Here is a 26182-nt window from a genome sequence, read left to right as displayed (position 1 = left end):
GAGAAATAAGCTCAGAAAGCAGATCTAGATCTCAATTACTCCCTTGATCAAACAGAAAAGAAATTGCAGAAGAAATGAAAATAAAAATAGCAAAGGAAATCCATATCTAACTCTCAATTCTTAGAAATGCAAAAAGGAAAAGTAAAAAATAATTCTAAGATCAAGAAATTCAATGGAATTTTTCAATCTCAATTCAAAAACCCAAAACAGAAAGTAGAAGTTGCAGAAGCAAGAACAAAATAGAAAGAAAACTAGATCTAATCCCAATTCCCCAAATTCAAAATGAAAACTAAAGTGAAAAACTAAAAATGAGCTAAAGGTCCTCTCTAAATCAAATCTACTCCTATTTATACACTTTCTATTTTGGTCTTCAAAGCTTGGAGTGGGCCTTTTTATTTGTGAAGAAAAGGATCCAAGATGGCAATTGATTGAAATTGGGTTGGAGGCATGCTCCAGTGGAGCGCTCCGTTGGGTTAGTGAACTTGGTGTTCACTCTTGTGGCTCCTCACGTGTGCAAATTGCTTCTTGCCTATAGCGTTTCCTTTGTGAACGGCACGTTCACTTCTCCAACGCTCGCCCTTGTTGAGTCTTCCTCCCCAAGAGAAGCACGAAAACGTTGCCAACAGAGAACACTGCGTTATAAATTTTGAACGCTACCCTTCCTTAGTGCATGCTTCCTTTCCCTTGGTGCTCCCTCTTCGAGCACTGCGTTGCTTTCCTTGAGCGCTGGGTTTTGCTCCCTTGTTTCCAAGCCTTGAGTCACGAGAAAGTTCACTAAAGTGAATGCTGCGTTTGAATTTTTTAGCGCTACCCTTGTTGCTTTGACGCGCACCCAGCTTCCCTTGGTTGAGCGCCCGAAAACGTTCACTAAAGTGAACGTGGCGTTCACTTGCTTGAACACTGGCTCTTGTTAAGCCTTGGTGCGCTGGTTTCCTTCATGGTTGTTCACTCTTTGAACGCTACGTTCATTCATTGAATGCTACGTTCATTCATTGAACGCTGCCTTTTGTTTCTCATTTCTTCACCCACAAGCAACCAAATAACTAATCAAAGTATCACCAAATTCACAAGGTCTTTGCATCTTTCATGAAATCAATTAATTCTAGCATAAAATTTATGATTTTTGTGTAAAATAAATGATGGTTGATTGGTTAAACATAATCATGAAAATCCACTCCAATTAGTTACTTATTGTGCAAGAAAGTGCATAAAACCTAATGAAACTAATGAAAAAATACTTGTAGAACTAGCATAAGATGACTTGTCATCACAACACCAAACTTAAATCTTATTGGTCCCCAAGCAAGCACTAAACATGAGAAGAAATGAAATAAAACAGGGAAGCATATATCCTTATTTAGCAGATAATTGAATTGAGATCATGGGATTTTATGCAGACAAGATACAGCTCACTTATTATTTGCTGATAGATAAGAAATGCTTCTTTGAGGATTCACTAGAGTTGCTGTTATAATTTCTTGCTCTTTGATTGATCCCTTTTTTATTTTTCCTTCATTATTTTGCTTAGAAAGCTTATTTCTCAATGGTAGCTCAGTGTCATGTGTTGCAACAGCCTTTTGACTCAATTTTTCTCAACACTTCTTCACTACAGACACTTGGCTCACAATTCTTCTTAGGAACATTGATGTCCAGCACCTCTTTGGGTTACTAAATGCTTTGTAACTAGGTTGCTCTTGATAATGGACTTTCGGTTGATAATCCTGGATTAGTTAATCCAAGTTACCAAGTTTTAAAAGACTCCTCAGAACCTAATTGTCCAAGCATATCCTAGTACAAGAAACATCACAGACATATGTCCTAAGGTCCAAGCTATTGGTGTCTAGCCTTATTGTTTATTTCTTTTATTTTGTTGCCAATCTTTGGATTTTCTTTTCTTTTTCTTTCTTACTTTTCTTCATTTCCCAGGGATGTTCATTAATAAAAGGTTTTATGACAGCAACTAAGTTCATACTACAAAGAGCATTCTATTATGCAGCTTTTATTATTAGGCTTATCATCCAATCAAGCAATTACCACCACAGAATTTTATTCTAATTCCTACCACATTGGACACTTACTCTCTATATCAAACATTTTCTCTCATTGATGCAAAAGGAAAACAAGACAGAATTTAAAGCAGATGAGTGATAACAAGCATAATGCGGATCCTAACAAGAAAACTACTCAAGATATGAAAGTGCAGAGTATAAAATATTTGGAGGCATATCATGTTTCAGATATGCATCATCCTTATTTAATTAAAACTATAAAAAGGACTCCACCACCTCTAGTTGTCGTGCTCTTTCCCTTTGCTGCATTCTCCTTTCTTCTTCTTCCTCTTCTTGCTTGTTTCTTGGGGTTCTTCAACAGGGCATCTTCGATCCCAAATATGGTCTATCTGACCCCAGAGCCCAGCATCCTTCAATCCTTGTTGCATGTGTGCTATATTTTTATTGGCTTGTGCTCTCTGATGGTCTACCAATTCTTGACATTGCTCAAATGGCTTGATCTGTTGGTTCAATGCTGGTATGCTATGGACTACATAGTCCAACTTTGCTTGAGTTGCTATATCATACTCCATTCTGTCCAAGTTCCTATGCTCTCCAATTGTATGATATATGTTCTTTCATTGATAGAGATTTTGGGTGTACTCCCCATAGTTAGCTTGTCGTAGGGACAATCTATTAAATTATTCTTAAAAGTTTGCTGATTGTTCCCTTTGCCCCTCAAGAATTCTTGCCTGAAACTCTCTCTATTGATCCAACATCTTGAGCTGGAAGTTTTCTTGCTTCTCCATCATTTGCTGCTGCCAATGCTGTTGTTGCTCACGATCCTTCAAATACTGCTCCTATTGCCTTAAGTATTGCTCCTATTGTTGCTCCTGTGCTCTCATGTATTGTTGAGACATTTCTTCAATGGCTCTTTGCATTTGGCTCAAGTCTATTGCACCAGAAGCTTGTTCCCCCTCCACCTGTGGTCTTCTCCTTCTTCCTTGATCTCTTCTCTCTTGCTGATTGTTAGTGTCAGTAACACCTTCCATGCTTTGCTTGGTGACCCCTCTGCTTCCTTTTACCTTCTCTGTATCTTCATCTTCAAAGAGTACTCCTGCTCTTTTGCACAGCCTCAGAATAGTACTTGGGTGACCAAGCCTACTTGATTTTTCAGTGTCCTCAGCCATCTCTTGGATGCTATCTGCTATGAGCTATGGAATATTGATTTCTCCTCCCCTCAGGATGCAATATATCAGAATTGCTCTCTTTATTGTGACTTCAGATGTATTTGCAGTAGGGAGGATGGATCTTCTCACTATCTCATACCAACCTTTGACTTCAGGTATGAGATCCATTCTCTTCAAGTGGCTTGGAGCTCCCTCTGAGTCCCTTTTCCAGTCCTTGCCTTCAAAGCATAACACATTTAATATCTCATCAGGGTCATTCTCACCCTGCAGTCTTTCCTCAAAGCTAGGTTCTCCATATGATATCACCCTTATCTGTAAGACTCTCATAATGGATGGTGGGCTGAAATTTACCTCAACCCCCCTAACATAGCTCTTATAGGGAGGGTTGTCCTTGCTTGACCTCACAGCATTTGCATAAAACTCCCCTATCATGACTGCACTGATGTCTATGAGAGGCTCACACAAAAGTTCCCATCTCCTCTCTACGGTTATTCTTCTCATGATGGGATATTTTCCATCTTTCAGCCTGAACCCCATCTCTAGAATGACTTTCTTTGACTCCATTAGCCTATAATACCTTGATTCATGAAATTGAGACTTAAATTTCTTGGTATCATAGGTTGGTGGTTTGGCTACAGCTGGTTCCTTTCCTTTCCTTCTTCTAGAATTTGATGAAGCCATGAATTAGGAAAGAAGGAAGGGAGAAGAAATGCCTTGGTTAAAGCACGGTTATAATGGAAGGAATGGGAGGTAAGGTGTTGTGTGATGTCTTTGAGTGAGAGAAGGATGATGTAACGTGTGTGGGATGAATATATGAAGAAAGCAATGGTATGTGAGCTTGAGAAGTGCTACTGCCAATTTATAAAAGGGGAGGTATTGTTAGAGAGATGTATTGGTTAGGTTATGTGGCAATGAAGGGTGAGAATTGAGCAAATTATTGTTGAGGATCCATGAAATGGACGGTGTGCATGTGAAGATGGTTGAAGACAAGGATTGTTCCTCTATTGGGTGTATGGCTCGGCCTCCTAGGTGCTGATTTCTGCAGTATTGAGCTTTCCAAGCATGCACATGTGACTTGCTTTTCTCCTTGGGACAACCGTGCATGCATGAATTTTGTCCTTTTCTCAACCTTCTTCATACCTGACCACGTAAACCAAGGAAATGGTAAGCCAAAAATTAAATTTGGTACGGTGGTGTTTGTTAAGTGGAAAGTAATAAAGAAAAATAAAATTTTCTATATGTTCCTTATTTATGAAAAACCAACTATGCTCCTTAAGAATTGAACTAAATTTTGGTGAACACTAAACTTGCTCTTTGCTACGTGCTTTATATGAAATCTAATGAACATCTATCATAATTAGTATATTCATTATAAGGAACACTTTATTTGCTACCATGCTACCATAAACTCATAAAATGATGCAATGTATGGTTTATCTATTCATGAATTTGAACCCTTGAGTAAAAAATGATTTTCTTGAAATTCATAGCATATATAGACACCAAACTTATTGTTTGGCTATATACTTAAACAAAATAAATGAGTATATATCCTAAATTGGGTTTATGATCATTATGCTTGAAAAGCTCTTTTAAAGTGCCTTTAGGCACACCAAACTTAGGAATCAAACATATGCTTCAAAATGATGTGTACAGTTATCAAATCTGTTCATGAGAGCTCAAATTTATGCTAGAAAAACCATTAATTATTGAAATTAAAACCAAAGCAAGAATATTAAATCATGGGCTGCCTCCCATGAAGCGCTCTTTTATTGTCACTAGCTTGACATTGGTCCCTTGTTAGGGTGGCTGATGATTGTGGTGCCTCCGTTTGTTCCCTCTCACTGTGAGCCTTCTTCCTGTGCATTGATGATCAATCTCCACATGCTCCAGTGAGAGTATCCTATTAATGGTGTAGTAGTCATCAGTTTGTGGATCTGTTTACAACTGCTAGTATATCAATCTTACTCTATCCCCTTTTGAGAATCCTTCAGTTGGTATCCTTTTGTTCTTCCACCCTTTTGGAATCTTTTTCTTACTCTTCTTTCCTTTCTTCAATGGCCCTTCTTTCTTTGTAGTAGGTTTTGTGTCAGGGACTTCCTTCCCAATAATCAAATCTTCAATCTCTTCCTGCCTTCCCTTCTTAGCCTTCACATATTCCTTACCATCTTTTTCTTCTCTATTGTTTATCTCTTGCTTTACAAGTGAGATGATGAGTGCTTCATTGGACTTTTCTTTCCATTGCAAATCTTCTTCTTCAACCTTCAAGCAGCTTTTCTCTTTAACAGTGTGCTGTATTTTCTGGAAGACATTTAGAGTGATTTTCTCATCATTTATCCTCAGAGTCATTTTTCCTTGTTCCACATCAATGATGGCCCTTGTTGTGGCCAGGAAAGGTCTTCCCAATATAATAGAATCATTCCCCTCTTCATCTAAGTCCATGATTATAAAGTCTGCTGGGAATATGAATTTTCCTACTCTGACCAATAGATTTTCAATCACCCCCTTGGAAATTACCAAAGATCTATCCACTAGCTCCAATGACATCTGTGTAGGCTTCACTTCTTCTATAGATAGCCTTCTCATCATAGACAGAGGCATGAGGTTGATACTGGAGCCCAAATCACACAGTGCCTTGTCAATTACTGTGTTACCAATGGTACAAGGCAAGTAGAAGCTCCCAGGGTCTTTGAGTTTTGGTGGGAGGCCTTCTTGAGTCACTGCACTATATTCTTGGGTTAAAATCACTGTCTTCTTCTCATTCCAGCTCCTTTTCTTATTGATGAGCTCTTTGAGGAATTTTGCATACAGAGGCATTTGTTCTAGAGCTTCAGCAAGTGGAATATTAATTTTCAGCTTCTTAAAAACTTCTAGAAACTTGGGGAACTGTTGGTCTTTAAGCTCTCTATTGAACTTTTGAGGATATGGAATGGAAGGGGTGTATGGCTTCTCCTCCTTCTTGGAAGCTTGTGGAGGCTCCTCTATACTTTGCTTATCCTTCTTTGAAGATTGTGGCTATTCCTCTTTCTTCTTGAGTTTCTCTTGGTTCTTTTCCTCAATTGTTACTTGCTCTTTACTGTTGGCCTTGTCATCCTCAGCTGGCCTCTTGGTAGTTTCTTTGTCATTTGCCAAGGTTCTTCCACTCCTTAATTAGATGGCTTTGCATTCCTCTTTTGGATTGGAAATGGTGTCACTTGGTAATGTATTGGGTGCTCTTTCAGCCACTGTTTGCTTTGATAATTGACCAATTTGCCTCTCCAAGTTCCTCAGTGAAGCTTCATGGTTTTTGTTGGCTAGTTCTTGATGCTTGATCATCTGCTCCATCATCATCTCCAAGTTGGAGATCCTCTGAGATTCTTGGGATGGTTGTGGTTGATTATGGATGTTGAGGGTGAATGATAGTTATTTTGGTTAGTGGATGAGCTGTTGGGTGGATAGTAGTTGGGTTGGGGTTGATTGTTTTTTGGTTTTCTGTATGAATTTTGGTTAATGTTTTGATGGTTTTGATGGTTTGTGTTTCTGAAGTTGTTTTGGTTTGAGTTTCTTTGCCAAGATTGTTGGTTTTGGTTTTCTCCCCATTTCAGATTTGGGTGGTTTCTCCAGGATGAGTTGTAAGTGTCTCCATGGAAGTCATTTGATCCAGAACTTGATTGTGCATGTACTGCACTTGCTCTTGCTGCTGCTCCTCATAATTTTCCTCCTGTTGTCCCCATACCACTGGTGGTTAGTTAGTTGTACTCACTGCTGCAAGTTGCAATCCATCCATCCTCTTTGACATTGTTTCAATCTGCTGTTGGAGCTGCTGGTGCATGAGTTTGTTCTGAGCTAGTATGGTATCAACTTCTTCAAGCTCAAATACTCCTTTCTTTGGGGCTGCTTGCCTTTCAGAGGAATAGAAATACTCATTGACCACCATGTCTATGAGATCATGTGCCTCTTGAGCAGTTTTCATCATTTGCAAGGATCCTCCTGATGAATAGTCCAAAGCTTTCCATGAAGGTAAGGATAAGCCTTCATAGAAATTCTGCAACTCCACCCATTCACTGAACATTCCTTCTGGGCACCTTCTAATTAGAGCTTTATACCTCTTCCAAGCTTCATACAATGATTCTCCTTCCTGCTGTCTAAAGGTTTACACATCAGTTTTTAGCTTGATAACTCTCTGGGGTGGATAGAATTTGGCTAAAAATTTGCTAACCAAATCATCCCAGGTGGTAATGCTCTCTTTAGGGAAGGTTTCTAACCAATGTGTGGCTTTGTCTCTCTGTCAAAATGGGAATAAAAGAAGCTTGTATATATCAAGATTGACTCCATTGGTTTTGACAGTGTCACAAATTCTCAAAAATACAGAGAGGTGGTGGTTTGGATCTTCAGCAGCACTTCCTCCATATTGACAATTGTTTTGAACCAGGGTAATCAAATGAGACTTGAGTTCAAAGTTATTGACATTGACATTGGGAGTTAGGATGCTACTCCCATAATTTCTTGGGTTGGGGATAGTGTATGAAGCTAAAACTCTTCTCTGAGACTAGCCATTGTTGTTGGCCACTGGTGCACGAAATTACAATCACACTTTTGCAACTCCGCACAACTAACCAGCAAGTGCACTGGGTCGTCCAAGTAATACCTTACGTGAGTAAGGGTCGATCTCACAGAGATTGTCGGCTTGAAGTAAGCTATGGTTATCTTGTAACTCTTAATCAGGATATCAATAATTCTCAGTTTTAATTGTAAAAAGTAAAAGAACATGAAATAAATACTTGTTATGCAGTAATGAAGAACAGGTTGAGGCTTTGGAGATGCTTTATCTTCTGAATCTCTGCTTTCCTACTATCTTCTTCTTCATGCACGCAAGGCTCCTTCCATGGCAAGCTTTATGTTGGGCATCACCGTTGTCAATGGCTACTTCCCGTCCTCTCAGTGAAAATGTTCCAAATGTGCTGTCACCGCACGGCTAATCATCTGTCGGTTCTCGATCATGTCGGAATAGGATCCATTGATCCTTTTGCGTCTGTCACTATGCCCAACACTCGCGAGTTTGAAGCTCGTCACAGTCATCCCTTCCTAGATCCTACTCAGAATACCACAGACAAGCTTTAGACGTTTCGGATCTCAGGAATGGCCGCCAATAATTCTAGCCTATACCACGAAGGTTCCAATCTTAGATTAGAAACCCAAGAGATACACATTCAAGCTTGATTGCATGTAGAACGGAGGTGGTTGTTAGGCACGCATTCATAGGTGAGAATGATGATGATTGTCACGGATCATCACATTCATCAGGTTGAAGTGCGAATGAATATCTTAGAATAGAAGCAAGCGTGATAGAATAGAAAAAAGTAGTAATTGCATTAATTTATGAAGAACAGCAGAGCTCCTCACCCCCAACAATGGAGTTTAGAGACTCATCCCGTAGAAGATACAATATGAAACATGTAAAGTGTCATGAGGTACAAGATGAATCACTAAAAGTAGTTTTTATAGTAAACTGGTGACCTAGGGTTACAGAAAATGAGTAAGCTAGGGTGTTTACTGTAAAAATCCACTTCCGGGGCCCACTTGGTGTGTGCTTGGGCTGAGCATTGAAGCTTTCATGTGTAGAGACTTTTCTTGGAGTTAAACGCCAGCTTTTGTGCCAGTTTGGGCGTTTAACTCCAGCTTTTGTACCAGTTCTGGAGTTAAACGCCAGAATTCTTGAGCTGACTTGGAACGCCTATTTGGGCCATCAAATCTCGGGCAAAGTATGGACTATTATATATTGCTAGAAATTCCAGGATGTCTACTTTCCAACGCAATTGAGAGCGCGCCAATTGGGCTTCTGTAGCTCCAGAAAATTTACTTCAAGTGCAGAGAAGTCAGAATCCAACAGCATCTGCAGTCCTTTTTCAGCCTCTGAATTAGATTTTTGCTCAGGTCCCTCAATTTCAGCCAGAAAATACCTGAAATCATAGAAAAACATAAAAACTCATAGTAAAGTCCAGAAAAGTAAATTTTAAATAAAAACTAATAAAAATATAATAAAAACTAACTAAAATATACTAAAAATATACTAAAAACAATGCCAAAAAGCGTATAAATTATCCGCTCATCACAACACCAAACTTAAATTGTTGCTTGTCCCCAAGCAACTGAAAATCAAATAGGATAAAAAGAAGAGAATATACAATGAATTCCAAAAACATCTATAAAGATCAGTATTAATTAGATGAGCGGGGCTTTTAGCTTTTTGCCTCTGAACAGTTTTGGCATCTCACTTTATGCTTTGAAGTTCAGAATGATTGGCTTCTATAGGAACTCAGAATCCAGATAATGTTATTGATTCTCCTAGTTAAGTATGTTGATTCTTGAACACAGCTACTTTATGAGTCTTGGCCGTGACCCTAAGCATTTTGTTTTTCAGTATTACCACCGGATACATAAATGCCACAGACACATAACTGGGTGAACCTTTTCAGATTGTGACTCAGCTTTGCTAAAGTCCCCAATTAGAGGTGTCCAGAGCTCTTAAGCACACTCTTTTTCCTTTGGACCACGACTTTAACCGCTCAGTCTCAAGTTTTTACTTGACACCTTCACGCCACAAGCACATGGTTAGGGACAGCTTGGTTTAGCCGCTTAGGCCAGGATTTTATTCCTGTGGGCCCTCCTATCCACTGATGCTCAAAGCCTTGGATCCTTTTTATTCTACCCTTGCCTTTTGGTTTAAAGGACTATTGACTTTTTCTGCTTGCTTTTTCTCCCTTTTTTTTTTCCTCACTTTTTCTTCTTTTTTTTCTCTTTTTTTTTTTTACATTCACTACTTTTTCTTGCTTCAAGAATCATTTTTATGATTTTTCAGATCATCAATAACATTTCTCCTTTTCCCTCATTCTTTCAAGAGCCAACAATTTTAACATTCATAAACAACAATTTCAAAAATATGCACTATTCAAGCATTCATTCAGAAAAACATAAAGTATTGCCACCACATCAAAATAATTAAACTGTTTTAAAATTTGAAATTCATGTACTTCTTTTTCTTTTTCAATTAAAAATATTTTTTATTTAAGAAAGGTGATGGATTCATTCTCATAGCTTTAAGGCATAGACACTTAGACACTAATAATCATGTAATAAGACACAAACATAAATAAACATAAAGCATAAAAATTTGAAAAACATAAAATAAAGAATAAGGAAATTAAAAAACGGGTCCACCTTAGTGATGGCGGCTAGTTCTTCCTTTTGAAGATCTTATGGAGTGCTTGAGCTCCTCAATGTCTCTTCCTTGCCTTTGTTGCTCCTCTCTCATAACTCTTTGGTCTTCTCTAATTTCATAGAGGAGGATAGAATGCTCTTGGTGCTCCACCCTTAGTTGTCCCATATTGGAACTTAATTCTCCTAGGGAGGTGTTGATTCGCTCCCAATAATTTTGTGGAGGAAAATACATCCCTTGAGGCATCCCAGGGATTTCATGATGAGGAATTTCCTCATGCTCTTGTTGAGGTCCATGAGTGGGCTCTCTTGTTTGCTCCATCCTTTTCTTAGTGATGGGCTTGTTCTCTTCAATAAGGAGTCTTGGCCACAACTTCATAGAAGTGGTCTTGATGGACCTTTGAGATGAATATCTCCATCTCCCATGACTCGAAGGTGGAAGCAATTACCTTTCCTTTTCTCTTTCTAGAGGTTTCTCTGGCCTTAGGTGCCATAAATGGTTATGGAAAAACAAAAAGCTGAGCTTTTCCACACCAAACTTAAAAGGATTGCTCGTCCTCGAGCAAAAGAATAAAGAAAGGAGGAAAAGAAGAAGAGATGGGGGAGATAGAGGTGTGTGAATTGTTCGGTCAAGGGGGGTTTTAGGTGGTTATGATGTGGAAAAGGAAGGAGTGATGGTTTGAATTTGAGTGGGTGGGTGCAGGTGGTTTGTATGATGGTCTTGGAGGAGTAATGGAGGTGATTGGTAGAGGTTATTTTGGGAAGAGTATTATGAAAAGGTGTGAAGAAGTGAAAGAGAGTGAGTTGAGGTTGGTGGAGATCCTGTGGGGTCCACAGATCCTGAGGTGTCAAGGATTTCTCATCCCTGCACCAATTAGGCGTGCAAAACGCCCTCTACTGCCAATCCTGGCGTTAAACGCCAGGTTGCTGCCCATTTCTGGCATTTAACACCAGCGTCTTGCCCTTTTCTGGCGTTAAACGCCCAGAATGGTGCCAGACTGGGCGTTTAATGCCCATTCTGCTGCCCTTACTAGCGATTAAACGCCAGTAAGCTTCTCCTCCAGGGTGTGCTGTTTTTAATACTGTTTTTCATTCTGTTTTTGTTCTTTCAGTTGTTTTTTGACTTCACATGATCATCAACCTATAGAAAACATAAAATAACAATGGAAAATAAAAATTTAACATAGATAAGTAAAATTGGGTTGCCTCCCAACAAGCGCTTCTTTAATGTCAGTAGCTTGATAGTGGACTCTCATGGAGCCTCACAGATACTCAGAGCATGATGATGGCCTCTTAATACCAAACTTAGAGTTTGGTTGTGGCCTCCCAACACCATACTTAGGGTTTAAATGTGGGGGTTTTATTTGACTCTATATTGAGAGAAACCTTTCATGCTTCTTCCCTTTCCTGTCTGCAAACCATGGTGCTTCCTGAATGGCAAAGAGTTGCTCATCTGGAAAGGTTTCAGAGATCTCAGTAGGAGGGTGGGACGCCCCTACTACTGGTTCTATCCGGGATAGGTGATCAGCTACCTGGTTCTCTGTCCCTTTTCTGTCTCTTATTTCTATATCAAACTCTTGCAGAAGCAACACCCATCTTATGAGCCTAGGTTTTGAATCTTGCTTTGTGAGTAGGTATTTAAGAGCAGCATGGTCAGTATACACAATCACTTTTGAACCTACTAAATAGGATCTAAACTTGTCAATGGCATAAACCACTGCAAGTAACTCTTTTTCTGTGGTTGTGTAATTATTCTGTGCATCATTTAAAACACAGCTAGTATAGTAAGTGACGTGCAGAAGCTTGTTATGCCTCTGTCCCAACACTGCACCAATGGCATGGTCACTGGCATCACACATTAGTTCGAATGGTAATGTCCAGTCTGGTGCAGAGATGACTGGTGCTGTGATCAGCTTAGCTTTCAGGGTTTCAAACGCTTGCAGACACTCTGTGTCAAATACAAATGGCGTGTCAGCAGCTAGCAGATTGCTCAGAGGTTTTGCAATTTTTGAAAAATCCTTTATAAACCTCCTATAGAATCCTGCATGTCCCAGAAAGCTTCTGATTGCCTTTACATTGGCAGGTGGTGGTAATTTTTTAATTACTTCCACTTTAGCTTGATCCACCTCTATTCCCTTGTTTGAAATTTTATGCCCAAGGACAATTCCTTCAGTCACCATGAAGTGACATTTTTCCCAGTTTAAAACTAGGTTGGTCTCTTGGCATCTTTTCAAAACAAGTGTTAAATGGTCAAGACAGGAGCTGAATAAGTCTCCAAATACTGAAAAGTCATCCATGAAGACTTCCAGAAATTTTTCCACCACATCAGAGAAAATAGAGAGATGCATCTCTGAAAGGTTGCAGGTGCATTGCACAGACCAAAAGGCATCCTTCTGTAGGCAAATACTCCAGAAGGACATGTGAATGCTGTTTTCTCTTGGTCCTAAGGATCCACTGCAATTTGGTTGTTGGTATGCAAAATTGTTACTCAGGTTGTGAATTATTGTTCGAAATTGATTCCCTGGCGATGGCACCAAAAACGGATGCACAGAACCATGGTCTAAACATATCTTCACAACTTCGCATAACTAACCAGCAAGTGCACTGGGTCGTCCAAGTAATAAACCTTACGTGAGTAAGGGTCGATCCCACGGAGATTGTTGGTATGAAGCAAGCTATGGTCACCTTGTAAATCTCAGTCAGGCGGATATAAAATAGTTATGGATTTTTCGAAATTAATACTAAAATAAGGATAGAAATACTTATGTAAATCATTGGTGAGAATTTCAGATAAGCGTATTGACAAACCCCAATTTGAGGATTTATCTTGTGATGATTTCAGGGGTTTTATCAATGATTCCACACACTTTCCATATGAAAATACAAGATTTTGCATTCCTTCCCTAGTTTTGCCTCATGAATGAAAACATGCCTGTTTTGCACTAAAATAGATACATCTCTAATCTTCTCTTGATGTCATTCGATGCCGTGACTTGTGTTAAGTGGTTTCAGGATATAGAATAGGAATGGACCGAAAGAGAGAAGGAAGATGGGTACGAAGAAAGGAAGCATGAGGATTAAGCCTTGGGAATTTCCGCATAGGCGCGTGCGCGCACCTGGCGCGCCCACGCGGATACGGCTACGTGGAGCCGAAGCCAAGAGCCGGCTTGAGAAGCGGCTAAGCCAGGATCTTCATGGGCGCGCACGCGTACATCACGCCTCCGCGCACATTGCAAGACGTCTCAACGGCGCGTGCGCGCCGATTTGCGAATATGATTTTTTAAGAAGTCACGTGACTTAGGCGTGGAGGCAGTTAAGGATTCCACTCTTAGAGAAGCACCTTGGCGGGAAAAGCTTAAGAAGACCAAAGGAACAAGGGTTAAGGACACTTTTAGTTCATTTCTTCTAGATCTAGATATTTTCCCTTTTTTTTGGAGAGAGGAGAGAGTTAGTTACATTTTTTGGGAGAAGAAGAGGGAGATTCCAAGCTTCACTAGGGTTCATCCTCTTCTAATTTCTGAATTTTCAATGACTTTTTGGTGAGATCCACTACAATTCTCATTCCACTTTGTTCATGTCATAGATTTTCTTCTTCAATTTCAAGTAGTAGATACAATTGATCAATTCTCATAGATCTAGAATTTAACTTTGTAATTTTGGATTTCATCTCTATTTTGGATTTTCATTGCTACTCTTTGAGACTTGTTGTTAGATCTTTGTGTTGCAATACTTTCAATTTGACTTTTCTTCTCATTTTACTATGCCTTTCCTTCTTGCTCATCACATGTTTGATAAAATGACAACACTAGCTATGGAGTAGAATTCTCACACTTGGCATAGGGTTTGGTCTTTGGAAGAAGTTGAATAGTGTATCAATAGTTGATTTGGAATTAGGGATTGCTAGTTGGCTTGGAGTGCACTAAAGCTAGATTCCCATAAGGTGAAGCTAGGACTTGTGACTCAAGTTAATTACTTTCATTTGACCTTCCTCTATACCTAGGGGATAACTAAATGGAGCAAGGCCTAATTGTTGTCAACATTGAATGGACTATAAGGATAGGATTTCCAACGCCAACCCTAAGCCAAGTCTTTTGATAATTGATTGTTTGTTTCTCATTGCTTTGCTAAAACCTTCAAAGAATTCCAACAAAGTTTACTAAATCAATAAGATGCACACTTTGGCAATTCCAAGGGAGAACGACTCGGGAGACTAGTACTCTCGGATATAGATTGTAGATTTGTTTGATGAAGGATTTGTGTCGGTTTAGACTATACTACGACTGATCAATTGATAATTTCTATACCGGCAAAAAATCTATTTGTCAAAATGGCGCCGTTGCCGGGGAACTTGCTTAGTGTGCCATGTTATTGTTTTGGATTAAGTGTGTATATATGTACATAGTTGCACTTCATTGTAAATTGCTCAATTGATTAACTTCTCATCGTTACAATGAATTCCATTTCCCCTTCATTGCATGACGCGTTCACAACCGAATCCGAGCTTAGCCCCTTTTGATCCGGAAATAGAACGAACTTTGTTTCACATTAGGCAAGCTCGGAGGCGGCTAAGATTTGGAAAGGGTGAAGAGGTTTTCACCACCTCAACCACCTTACTACAAGTGAACATTGAACCGTCACTCAAAGAAGGCATTAATCATACTCCCATCAACCTCACTAACAATTCTTCTTTTGTTTTAGGTACTAATACTATGGATGCTCCAAGGAGAGTTACCATCAAGGAAGCGGGTGCACCGGATTATGTCCTTCAACCCCTTCATGTAACTCACCCCAATTTGAATGCGAATTTTGAATTGAAGACCGCTTTGATCAACCTCCTACCCAAGTTTCACGGGCTTCCCGCACAAGACCCTATTCGACATCTCAAAGACTTTCATCGCATATGCTCAACTACTAGACGGGAAGGTTCCGATGAAGTTGCTATATGGTTGTTTGCTTTCCCTTTCTCTCTTGAGGACAAGGCTAAAGAATGGTTCTACACTCTCTCTAGCGAAGTTACCTCCGATTGGGACCTACTTAGAAGGGGATTCTTAGATAAATTCTTACCCCCGGAAAAGATGGATAGGCTAAGGAAAGAAATGTCTTGTATTGTGCAAGGTGAGACGGAACCACTATATGAGTATTGGGAACGGTTTCGCAAACTACTAGATGCGTGCCCTAATCACATGCTCGACACTCAAGTATTGCTCGGATACATATGTCAAGGGATGCGAGAGCAAGATAGAACCCTCTTGGACACTTCTAGCAATGGTTCCTTGTCCAAATATAAAACTGCGGAGGAGGCATGGCAACTCATTATTGACTTAGCCGAATCCAATCAACATATGAGGCGAAGAGTCAACCGTCCAAGGACCGTGAACGAGGTATCAACTAGTAGTGAAGCCACTGCTCTAACTCAATCCTTGAATGAGATGACATCCGTTTTGAGGCAACTCCAATTGAATCAACAACAACCACAACAACCTCAAACATATCAACAACAACCTCCACCATCTCAACAACACAACCAACAACAATTGGTCCCTCAAAGAGTATGTGGCATTTGCTCTTGCTACTCTCACTACACGGATGAGTGCCCAAACCTTCAAGAAGACAACACTTTGGCGGCCACCCATAATTTCTATGACCGCCCCAATCAAGGGTACTACCAAGGAGGTAATCCTAACCAAGGACACCCTTATCAAGGAGGAGGCTACAACCAAGGTAGTGGACACAATAATCAAAATTGGAAAGACAATCATCAACAAGGGAATAGGGATAACAACAACAATGGAGGAGGTCAAAGATGGAACAACAACTCGCAAAATTTCTCACAAAACCGACCATACAACTTCCAAAATCAACCATACAACCAACAAAACTCACAAAGAAACTACCAAACATACCAACCACCACATCAAAGACCACCACCCAACCAATCACAAACTCCTCAACTCACATATGCAACCACCCCCTCCAACCAAGATGAAACACTCCGGACCATCATCCAAGGCCAAAAGGAATTACAAAACACACTTGCTTCCGGCCTCACCGGCCTCACCTCTACACTACAAGCTCTTCTTGCACGTATGGACACACCATCGACCTCTACTCCTCAACCCCCAATCCAAAGTGTCATTCCCTCTCAACCTCAACCAAATCCAAAAGGGGGCATCAATGTCATTACCCTTAGATCCGGTACACAACTAAAAGAAAAGGAAGCAAAGGACCCAAGTCCTATCACAACCGCCCAAGAGGAAGAGAGAATAGATATAGAAAAGGTAGTGGGAGAGGAGGTAGTGGAAGAGGAGGTAGTGGAAGAGGAGACACCACAAGCCATAATTGAGGATGAAGCCCAACCAACAAGGGAGACACCCAAGACCAAAAGAACCTTGGAAGAAGGAATTGCTCAACCACTTCCATTTCCAACACTTGCAAAGAAAGCTAAAAAGCGCATAGAACTCGACCCCAAAATGGTAGAAATGTTTAAGAAAGTTAAGGTAACCATTCCCCTCTTTGATGCCATCCATCAAATTCCTAGATATGCTAAATTCCTCAAAGATTTATGCATAAACAAGGATAGAATTCTTGAATTGGAAACCATCCCATTGGGGAGTTCTATTTCCGCTTTGATGGGAACATTACCGGAGAAGTGTGATGACCCGGGCCCTTGTATGGTCACTTGCACCGTCAATGGAGTTCAATTTAGAGATTGCATGTGTGACCTCGGAGCATGTGTTAGCATCATGCCGCTCTCCGTTTATCGGATATTGAACTTGCCCCCACTAAAAAGGTCGACGGCAAGATTTGTCCTAGCGGATAAAAGCATAATAACCGTAGCGGGTGTTGCGGAAGATGTATTGGTGAATATAAAGGGGTTGGTATTTCCGATTGACTTCTATGTCCTTGAAATGCCGTCAAGCGAAACCGAGAGAGCATCCTCTATCCTACTTGGAAGGCCCTTCTTGAGAACTTCTAGATTTAAACTTGATGCTTACTCGGGGAACTACTCATTTGAAATTGATGGAAGAATTGTAAGCTTTAGCCTAGAGGAAGCAATGAAGCATCCACCGGAGAATCATTCTCTATTTCGGTGTGACCCAATCGATAACATAGTAGCCGAAGTGCATCTTGCAAGATTAGATGAGAAATACATGGTCAAAGAGGCAAATGAAGAGTCAAGCGAACTAAATACCACACATCATACAAGCCATCCGGAAACTCAAACTTCAAGGAATGACAAGAAGATGGAATTGAAGCCACTACCACCTCACTTAAGGTATTCATACCTTGATGAAGCCCAAAAGCTACCCGTGATAATTGCACAAGAGTTAACTCCTCAACAAGAAGAAAAATTGCTGAAAGTATTGAGGAAAAACAAAAGGGCAATTGGGTGGAGTTTGGCGGATCTAGTGGGAATAAGCCCCCAAGTATGCGAGCACCGCATATTTCTTGAAGAAGGAGCAAGACCGGTCCGACAACCTCAAAGGAGACTCAACCCAACTATTCTTGAGGTGGTAAAGAAAGAAGTCACTAAGCTACTTGAGGCAGACATCATCTATCCTATCTCGGATAGTGAATGGGTAAGCCCGGTCCAAGTAGTGCCAAAGAAGTCCGGAGTGACAACAATCAAAAACGAAAGTGGTGAACTTATAGCAACAAGAGTGCAGAATTCTTGGAGAGTATGCATAGACTACCGAAGATTGAATGCGGCCACAAGAAAAGACCACTTTCCACTACCATTTATCGATCAAATGCTTGATCGGTTAGCCGGTAAATCATACTATTGTTTTCTTGATGGCTACTCCGGATACTTCCAAATTCATATTGCTCTAGAAGACCAAGAAAAAACCACATTTACTTGCCCCTTTGGAACGTATGCTTACAAGCGTATGCCATTTGGCCTATGCAATGCACCGGCAACGTTTCAAAGATGCATGATGAGCCTATTTGCGGACTTTCTAGAGCAATCGATGGAAGTTTTCATGGATGATTTTAGCGTGTATGGTGAGTCATTTGAGCATTGCTTAGGTAACCTTGAAAAAGTCTTAGAAAGATGCACCAAAACAAACCTTGTTCTAAATTTTGAAAAATGTCATTTCATGGTCAAACAAGGCATTGTTTTGGGACACATAGTATCAAAGGAAGGCATCTCCGTAGATCCGGCAAAAATAAATGTCATATCTAGTTTACCTTACCCCTCCTCCGAGAGGGAAGTCCGTTCTTTTCTTGGACATGCAGGATTCTACTGGAGATTCATCAAGGACTTTAGCAAGGTGGCCCTACCTCTTTCTCGATTACTACAAAAAGACACCGAATTTGAGATGAGCAAGGAATGTATGGAAGCATATGACAAACTCAAGGTAGCATTGACACAAGCCCCTATTGTACGAGGACCCAATTGGACTCAACCCTTTGAAATCATGTGTGATGCTTCGAATTATGCGATAGGAGCCGCGTTAGCACAACGCGAGGGTAAGACTCCCTATGTCATAGCTTATGCTTCCAAAACATTAGACGGAGCCCAATCCAACTACACTACTACCGAAAAGGAACTCCTAGCTATTGTTTTTGCTTTGGACAAGTTCCGAGCCTATCTTCTTGGTTCCAAGGTAGTAGTGTACTCGGATCACGCGGCACTAAAATACTTGTTGGCAAAAAAGGAATCAAAACCGAGATTAATTCGTTGGGTGCTCTTATTACAAGAATTTGACTTGGAAATCAAAGATAGGAGCGGTTCCCAAAACCTAGTGGCGGACCATTTAAGTCGCCTCGAACACACAAACGGCGACACCACTCCTATCAATGATTCCTTTCCTTTAGATGCCTTGCATGCAATCTCGGAAGTGGTTCCTTGGTATGCCCTAATAGCAAACTATTTGGTTTCACGCACTTTCCCTCCCAATCTCAACAAACACCAAAAGGATAAGCTGAAAAGCGAATCCAAATACTATATTTGGGATGATCCCTATTTGTGGAGGTGTGGAGCGGACCAAATAGTGCGCCGGTGCATACCTCAAACCGAATTCCAAGCAATCTTGGACGCTTGCCATGCTTCCGAAGGAGGTGGTCACTACGGACCCCAAAGAACGGCAAGAAAAATCCTTGATTGCGGATTTTGGTGGCCAACTCTTCTCAAAGATGCTTCTCTCTATTGCAAATCTTGTCCCCAATGTATTAGGTTTGGAGATATTTCCAAGAAGGACGAAATTCCCCAACAAAATATGCTTTTTTGCGAAATCTTTGACGTATGGGGAATCGACTTCATGGGACCATTTCCAAGTTCCAATGGCTTTCTCTACATCTTGTTAGCCATCGATTATGTGTCAAAATGGGTTGAGGCAATCCCCACCCGAACGGATGACGCTAATGTTGTGTATTCTTTTGTGAGGAACAACATCATTTGTCGCTTTGGCGCCCCAAGAGCAATCATAAGTGACCAAGGATCCCACTTTTGCAACAAAAGAATAGATGGCCTCATGAGAAAATATGGCATCATCCACAAAGTCGCCACGGCTTACCACCCTCAGACAAACGGCCAAGCCGAAGTCTCTAACCGGGAAATCAAGCATGTGTTGGAAAGGATTGTAAAGCCGAATAGGAAAGATTGGAGCATCAAACTCCCCGATGCACTATGGGCCTATCGAACGGCTTACAAGACACCCATTGGCATGAGCCCCTTCCGGCTTGTATATGGCAAAGCATGTCACCTACCGGTAGAGATCGAACATAAAGCTTATTGGGCCGTAAAGAAGTGTAATATGAGCTTGGGTGGGGCCGGAGTAGAGAGAAAGCTTCAATTGGCGGAATTAGAATGTATGAGATTGGAAGCTTATGACAACTCTCGACTCTATAAGGAAAAGTTGAAAGCCATCCATGACAAGAACATTAGGAGAAGAGAATTCCAACCCGGTGACCTAGTCCTTCTCTACAATTCAAGGTTGAGATTACTACCCGGAAAGCTTAGATCAAGGTGGGATGGACCCTACCAAGTGGAGAAAGTAGAACCTTATGGAGTCTATCACTTGCGCCACCCATCAAGCCCGGACATCTTCAAGGTAAACGGGCACCGTCTCAAATTGTATCATGGCGAGCAAAGAAAGAACGCCAAGGAATTTGAAGTGTTCCTTGGTGCACGAAATTGTGATCTCCAGGCTCGAACAAATCCTGGTAATGGCTCCAAAGCTTGGTGCTCTGATCTCAATACATGATTGTCACAACTTCGATACAACTAACCAGCAAGTGCACTGGGTCGTCCAAGTAATACCTTACGTGAGTAAGGGTCGAATCCCACGGAGATTGTTGGTATGAAGCAAGCTATGGTCACCTTGTAAATCTCAGTCAGGCAGATATAAAGTGATAATGGTGTTTTCGAATATTGTATAATAAAATAGGGATAGAGATACTTATGTAAATCATTGGTAGGAATTTCAGATAAGCGAATGGAGATGCTTTTCGTTCCTCTGAACCTCTGCTTTCCTGCTATCTTCATCCAATCTGTCTTACTCCTTTCCATGGCTGGCTGTATGCAAGGGCATCACCGTTGTCAGTGGCTACATCCCCTCCTCTCAGTGAATAATATGCTCACGCACCCTGTCACGGCACGGCTATTCATCTGTCGGTTCTCGATCATGCTGGAATAGGATTCACCCTCCTTTTGCGTCTGTCACTAACACCCAGCACTCGCGAGTTTGAAGCTCGTCACAGTCATTCAATCATTGAATCCTACTCGGAATACCACAGACAAGGTTTAGACTTTCCGGATTCTCTTGAATGCCGCCATCATTCTAGCTTACGCCACGAAGATTCTGGTTAGGAGATCTAAGAGATACTCATTCTAGCTCAATTCATGTAGAACAGAAGTGTTTGTCAGGCACGCGTTCATAGGGGAGATGGTGATGAGCGTCACACATAATCATCACCTTCATCACGTTCTTGGGTGCGAATGGATATCTTAGAAGAGAAATAAGAAGAATTGAATAGAAAACAGTAGTACTTTGCATTAATCTTTGAGGAACAGCAGAGCTCCACACCTTAATCTATGGAGTGTAGAAACTCTACCGTATGAGAATACATAAGTGAAGGTTCAGGCATGGCCGAGATGGCCAGCCCCCAAAACGTGATCACAGGATCAAAATACAATCCAGGATGCCTAATACAATAGTAAGAGGTCCTATTTATAATAAACTAGCTACTAGGGTTTACATGAGTAAGTATTTGATGTATAAATCCACTTCCGGGGCCCACTTGGTGTGTGTTTGGGCTGAGCTTAAGTGTTGCACGTGCAGAGGCCAATTGTGGAGTTGAACGCCAGTTTTTGTGCCAGTTTGGGCGTTCAACTCTGGTTTTGGATCCTTTTCTGGCGCTGGACGCCAGATTTGGGTAGAAAGCTGGCGTTGAACGCCAGTTTACGTCGTCAATTCTTGGCCAAAGTATGGACTATTATATATTGCTGGAAAGCCCTGGATGTCTACTTTCCAACGCAATTGGAAGCGCGCCATTTCGAGTTCTGTAGCTCCAGAAAATCCACTTTGAGTGCAGGGAGGTCAGAATCCAACAGCATCAGTAGTCCTTTTTCAACCTCTGAATCTGATTTCTGCTCAAGTCCCTCAATTTCAGCCAGAAAATACCTGAAATCACAGAAAAACGCACAAACTCATAGTAAAGTCCAGAAATGTGAATTTAACACAAAATCTATTAAAAACATCCCTAAAAGTAACTAGATCCTACTAAAAACATACTAAAAACAATGTCAAAAAGCGTATAAATTATCCGCTCATCACAACACCAAACTTAAATTATTGCTTGTCCCCAAGCAACTGAAAATCAAATAGGATAAAAAGAAGAGAATATACTATAAATTCCAAACTATCAATGAAACATAGCTCCAATCAAATGAGCGGGACTTATAGCTTTTTGCCTCTTGAATAGTTTTGGCATCTCACTTTATCCATTGAGGTTCAGAATGATTGGCATCTATAGGAACTCAGAGTTCAGATAGTGTTATTGATTCTCCTAGTTCAGTATGATGATTCTTGAACACAGCTTCTTTATGAGTCTTGGCCGTGGCCCTAAGCACTTTGTTTTCCAGTATTACCACCGGATACATAAATGCCACAGACACATAATTGGGTGAACCTTTTCAGATTGTGACTCAGCTTTGCTAAAGTCCCCAATTAGAGGTGTCCAGGGTTCTTAAGCACACTCTTATTTTGCTTTGGACCTTGACTTTAACCGCTCAGTCTCAAGTTTTCACTTGACACCTACACGCCACAAGCACATGGTTAGGGACAGCTTGGTTTAGCCGCTTAGACCAGGATTTTATTCCTTTAGGCCCTCCTATCCACTGATGCTCAAAGCCTTGGGATCCTTTTTATTTGCCCTTGCCTTTTGGTTTTAAGGGTTATTGGCTTTTTCTGCTTGCTTTTTCTTTTTCTTTCTATATATTTTTTTTCTATTATTTTTTTTTCCGCCCCCTTTTTTTTTCTGCAAGCTTTGTTCTTTGCTGCTTTTTCTTGCTTCAAGAATCATTTTTATGATTTTTCAGATTATCAAATAACATGTCTCCTAGTCATCATTCTTTCAAGAGCCAACATATTTAACATTCTTAAACAACAACTTCAAAAGACATATGCACTGTTCAAGCATACATTCAGAAAACAAGAAGCATTGTCACCACATCAATATAATTAAACTAAGTTCAAGGATAAATTCGAAACTCATGTACTTCTTGTTCTTTTGAATTAAAACATTTTTCTTTTAAGAGAGGTGATGGATTCATAGGACATTCATATATTTAAGACAGAGTTACTAACTACTAATGATCATGTAGTGAAGACACAAACATAGATAGGCACATAACATAGAAAACGAAAAACAGAGAGAGTAAGAGCAAGGAATGAGTCCACCTTAGTGATGTCCTTGAGCTCTTCTATGTCTCTTCCTTGTCTTTGTTGCTCCTCCCTCATTGCCTTTTGATCTTCTCTTATTTCATGCAGCATGATGGAGTGCTCTTGATGTTCCACCCTTAGTTGCTTCCAATAATTTTGTGGAAGAAAATGTATCCCCTGAGGTATCTCAGGGATCTCTTGATTTGCAGTCAAATGTTCTACCACTGAGCTATAGACCCTTTGATGGAAGCTTTTGTCTTCTCTTTCCTTTTTCTAGAGGTTTCTCTGGCCTTAGGTGCCATTAATGGTTATGGAAAAAACAAAAAAGCTATGCTTTTACCACACCAAACTTAGAATGTTGCTCGCCCTCGAGCAAAAGAAGAAAGAATAGAAGAATAAGAAGAAGATATGGAGGAGATGGATGGGAATGTGTATTCGGCCATATGGGTGGGAGTGGGTGGGAGAGAGATGTTGAATTTTGAAGGTAGTGGGTGTATGGATATGAGTGGTAAATGGAAAGTAGAAGGGGTGAGTGTTTATTGGGAATAGAGGATGATTGAGAAGAGAGAAGAGAGTGAGTGGAGGTAGGGGATCCTGTGAGGTCCACAGATCCTGAGATGATCCTGTGGTGTCCACAGATCCTGAGGTGTCAAGGCATTTACATCCCTGCACCAATTTAGGCATGCAAAATGCCCTTGCACACAACTCTGGGCGTTCAGCGCCAGGTTGGTGCCCATTTTGGGCGTTCAACGCCCCTTTGCTGCCATTTCTGGCGTTGAACGCCAGAACCATGCTTATTCTGGGCGTTCAGCACCAGGATGCTCCCATTCTGGGCGTTCAGCGCCAGAACTATGCTCTGTTCTGGCGTTTGAACGCCAGACAGATGCTCCTCCAGGGTGTGATTTTCTCTTCTGCTGTTTTTGATTCCGTTTTTGATTTTTTTGTTTATTTTGTGACTCCACATGATCATGAACCTAAGAAAACATGAAAGACAATAAAAATAAGAATTAGATAAACATTGGGTTGCCTCCCAACAAGCGCTTCTTTAATGTCAATAGCTTGACAGTGGGCTCTCATGGAGCCTCACAGATGTGCAGAGCTTTGTTGAAACTCTCCAACACCAAACTTAGAGTTTGGATATGGGAGTTCAACACCAAACTTAGAGTTTGATTGTGGCCTCCCAACACCAAACTTAGAGTTTGACTGTGGGGGCTCTGGTTGACTCTGCTTTGAGAGAAGCTTTTCAAGCTTCCTCTCCATAGTTGCAGAGGGAGATCCTTGAGTTTTGAATACAAGGGAGTTCTCATTCCATTGAAGGACTATTTCACCTCTGTCAACATCAATCACAGCTCTTGCTGTGGCCAGGAAAGGTCTTCCTAGGATGATGGATTCATCCTCTTCCTTTCCAGTATCCAGGACTATGAAATCAGCAGGGATGTAAAGGCCCTCAACTTTTACCAATACATCTTCTACGTGTCCATAAGCCTGTCTTCTTGAGCTGTCTGCCATCTCTAGTGAGATTTTAGCAGCTTGCACCCCATAGATTCCCAGTTTCTCTATTACAGAGAGGGGCATGAGGTTTATTCCTGAACCAAGGTCACCCAGAGCCTTAAAGATCATGGTGCCTATGGTACAGGGTATTATGAACTTTCCAGGATCCTGTCTCTTCTGAGGCAATGTCAGTTGATCCAGATCACTTAGTTCATTGATGAACAAGGGAGGTTCAACTTCCCAAGCATCAATGCCAAACAATTTGGCATTCAGCTTCATGATTGCACCAAGAAACTTGGCAGTTTGCTCTTCAGTGACATCCTCATTCTCTTCAGAAGAGGAATACTCATCAGAGCTCATGAAGGGCATAAGGAGGTTCAATGGAAGCTCTATAGTCTCTAGATGAGCCTCAGAGTCCTTTGGTTCCTCAGAGGGAAGCTCCTTATTGACCACTGGAAGTCCCAGGAGGTCTTCCTCCTTGGGATTCACGTCCTCTCCTCTCCTCACAGGTTCGGCCATGGCGCTTATGTCAATGGCCTTGCACTCTCCTTTTGGGTTCTCTTCTGTATTGCTTGGGAGAGTACTAGGAGGGATTTCAGTGATCCTTTTACTCAGCTGGCCCACTTGTGCTTCCAAATTTCTAATGGAAGACCTTGTTTCATTCATGAAACTTACAGTGGCCTTAGATAGATCAGAGACTAGATTTACTAAATTAGAAGCATTTTGTTCAGAGTTCTCTGTCTGTTGCTGAGTTGATGATGGAAAAGGTTTGCTATTGCTAAACCTGTTTCTTCCACCATTGTTAAAGCCTTGTTGAGGCTTCTGATCCTTCCATGAGAAATTTGGATGATTTCTCCATGTTGAGTTATAGGTGTTTCCATAAGGTTCACCTAAGTAATTTACCTCTGCTATTGCAGGGTTCTCAGGATCATAGGCTTCTTCTTCAGAAGATGCCTCTTGAGTACTGTTGGATGCAGCTTGCATTCCATGCAGACTCTGAGAAATCATATTGACTTGCTGAGTCAATATTTTGTTCTGAGCCAATATGGCATTCAGAGTATCAACCTCAAGAACTCCCTTCTTCATAGGCATCCCATTACTCACAGGATTCCTTTCAGAAGTGTACATGAACTGGTTATTAGCAACCATGTCAATGAGTTCTTGAGCTTCTGCAGGCGTTTTCTTTAGGTGAATGGATCCACCTGCAGAAGTGTCCAGTGACATCTTTGATAGCTCAGATAAACCATCATAGAATATATCCAGGATGGTCCATTCTGAAAGCATGTCAGAAGGACACTTTTTGGTCAACTGTTTGTATCTTTCCCAAGCTTCATAGAGGGATTCACCTTCTTTCTGTCTGAAGTTTTGAACATCAGCTCTAAGCTTGCTCAGCTTTTGAGGAGGAAAGTACTTGGCTAAGAAAGCCGTGACC

At 40.9% G+C, this 26182-nt stretch overlaps 1 non-coding gene and 1 pseudogene across 1 annotated transcript; both read left to right on the top strand.

The window, feature by feature from the left end:
- Positions 1–26182, top strand: part of LOC110265882 (protein SIEVE ELEMENT OCCLUSION B-like) — a 59534-nt pseudogene that overhangs the window by 4719 nt on the left and 28633 nt on the right.
- LOC148547841 (small nucleolar RNA R71) lies at positions 26029–26136 on the top strand. Its single transcript, XR_015897111.1, has one exon. It is a non-coding gene; the product is annotated as a small nucleolar RNA R71 (small nucleolar RNA).

The sequence above is a fragment of the Arachis ipaensis genome, chromosome B8 (assembly GCF_059453495.1).
Source record: "Arachis ipaensis isolate K30076 ecotype BB chromosome B8, ASM5945349v1, whole genome shotgun sequence".
In the NCBI taxonomy this organism is placed as follows: Eukaryota; Viridiplantae; Streptophyta; class Magnoliopsida; order Fabales; family Fabaceae; genus Arachis; species Arachis ipaensis.
Note: the sequence above shows the minus strand (reverse complement) of the source record. Positions and strands in the feature narration are given on the sequence as shown.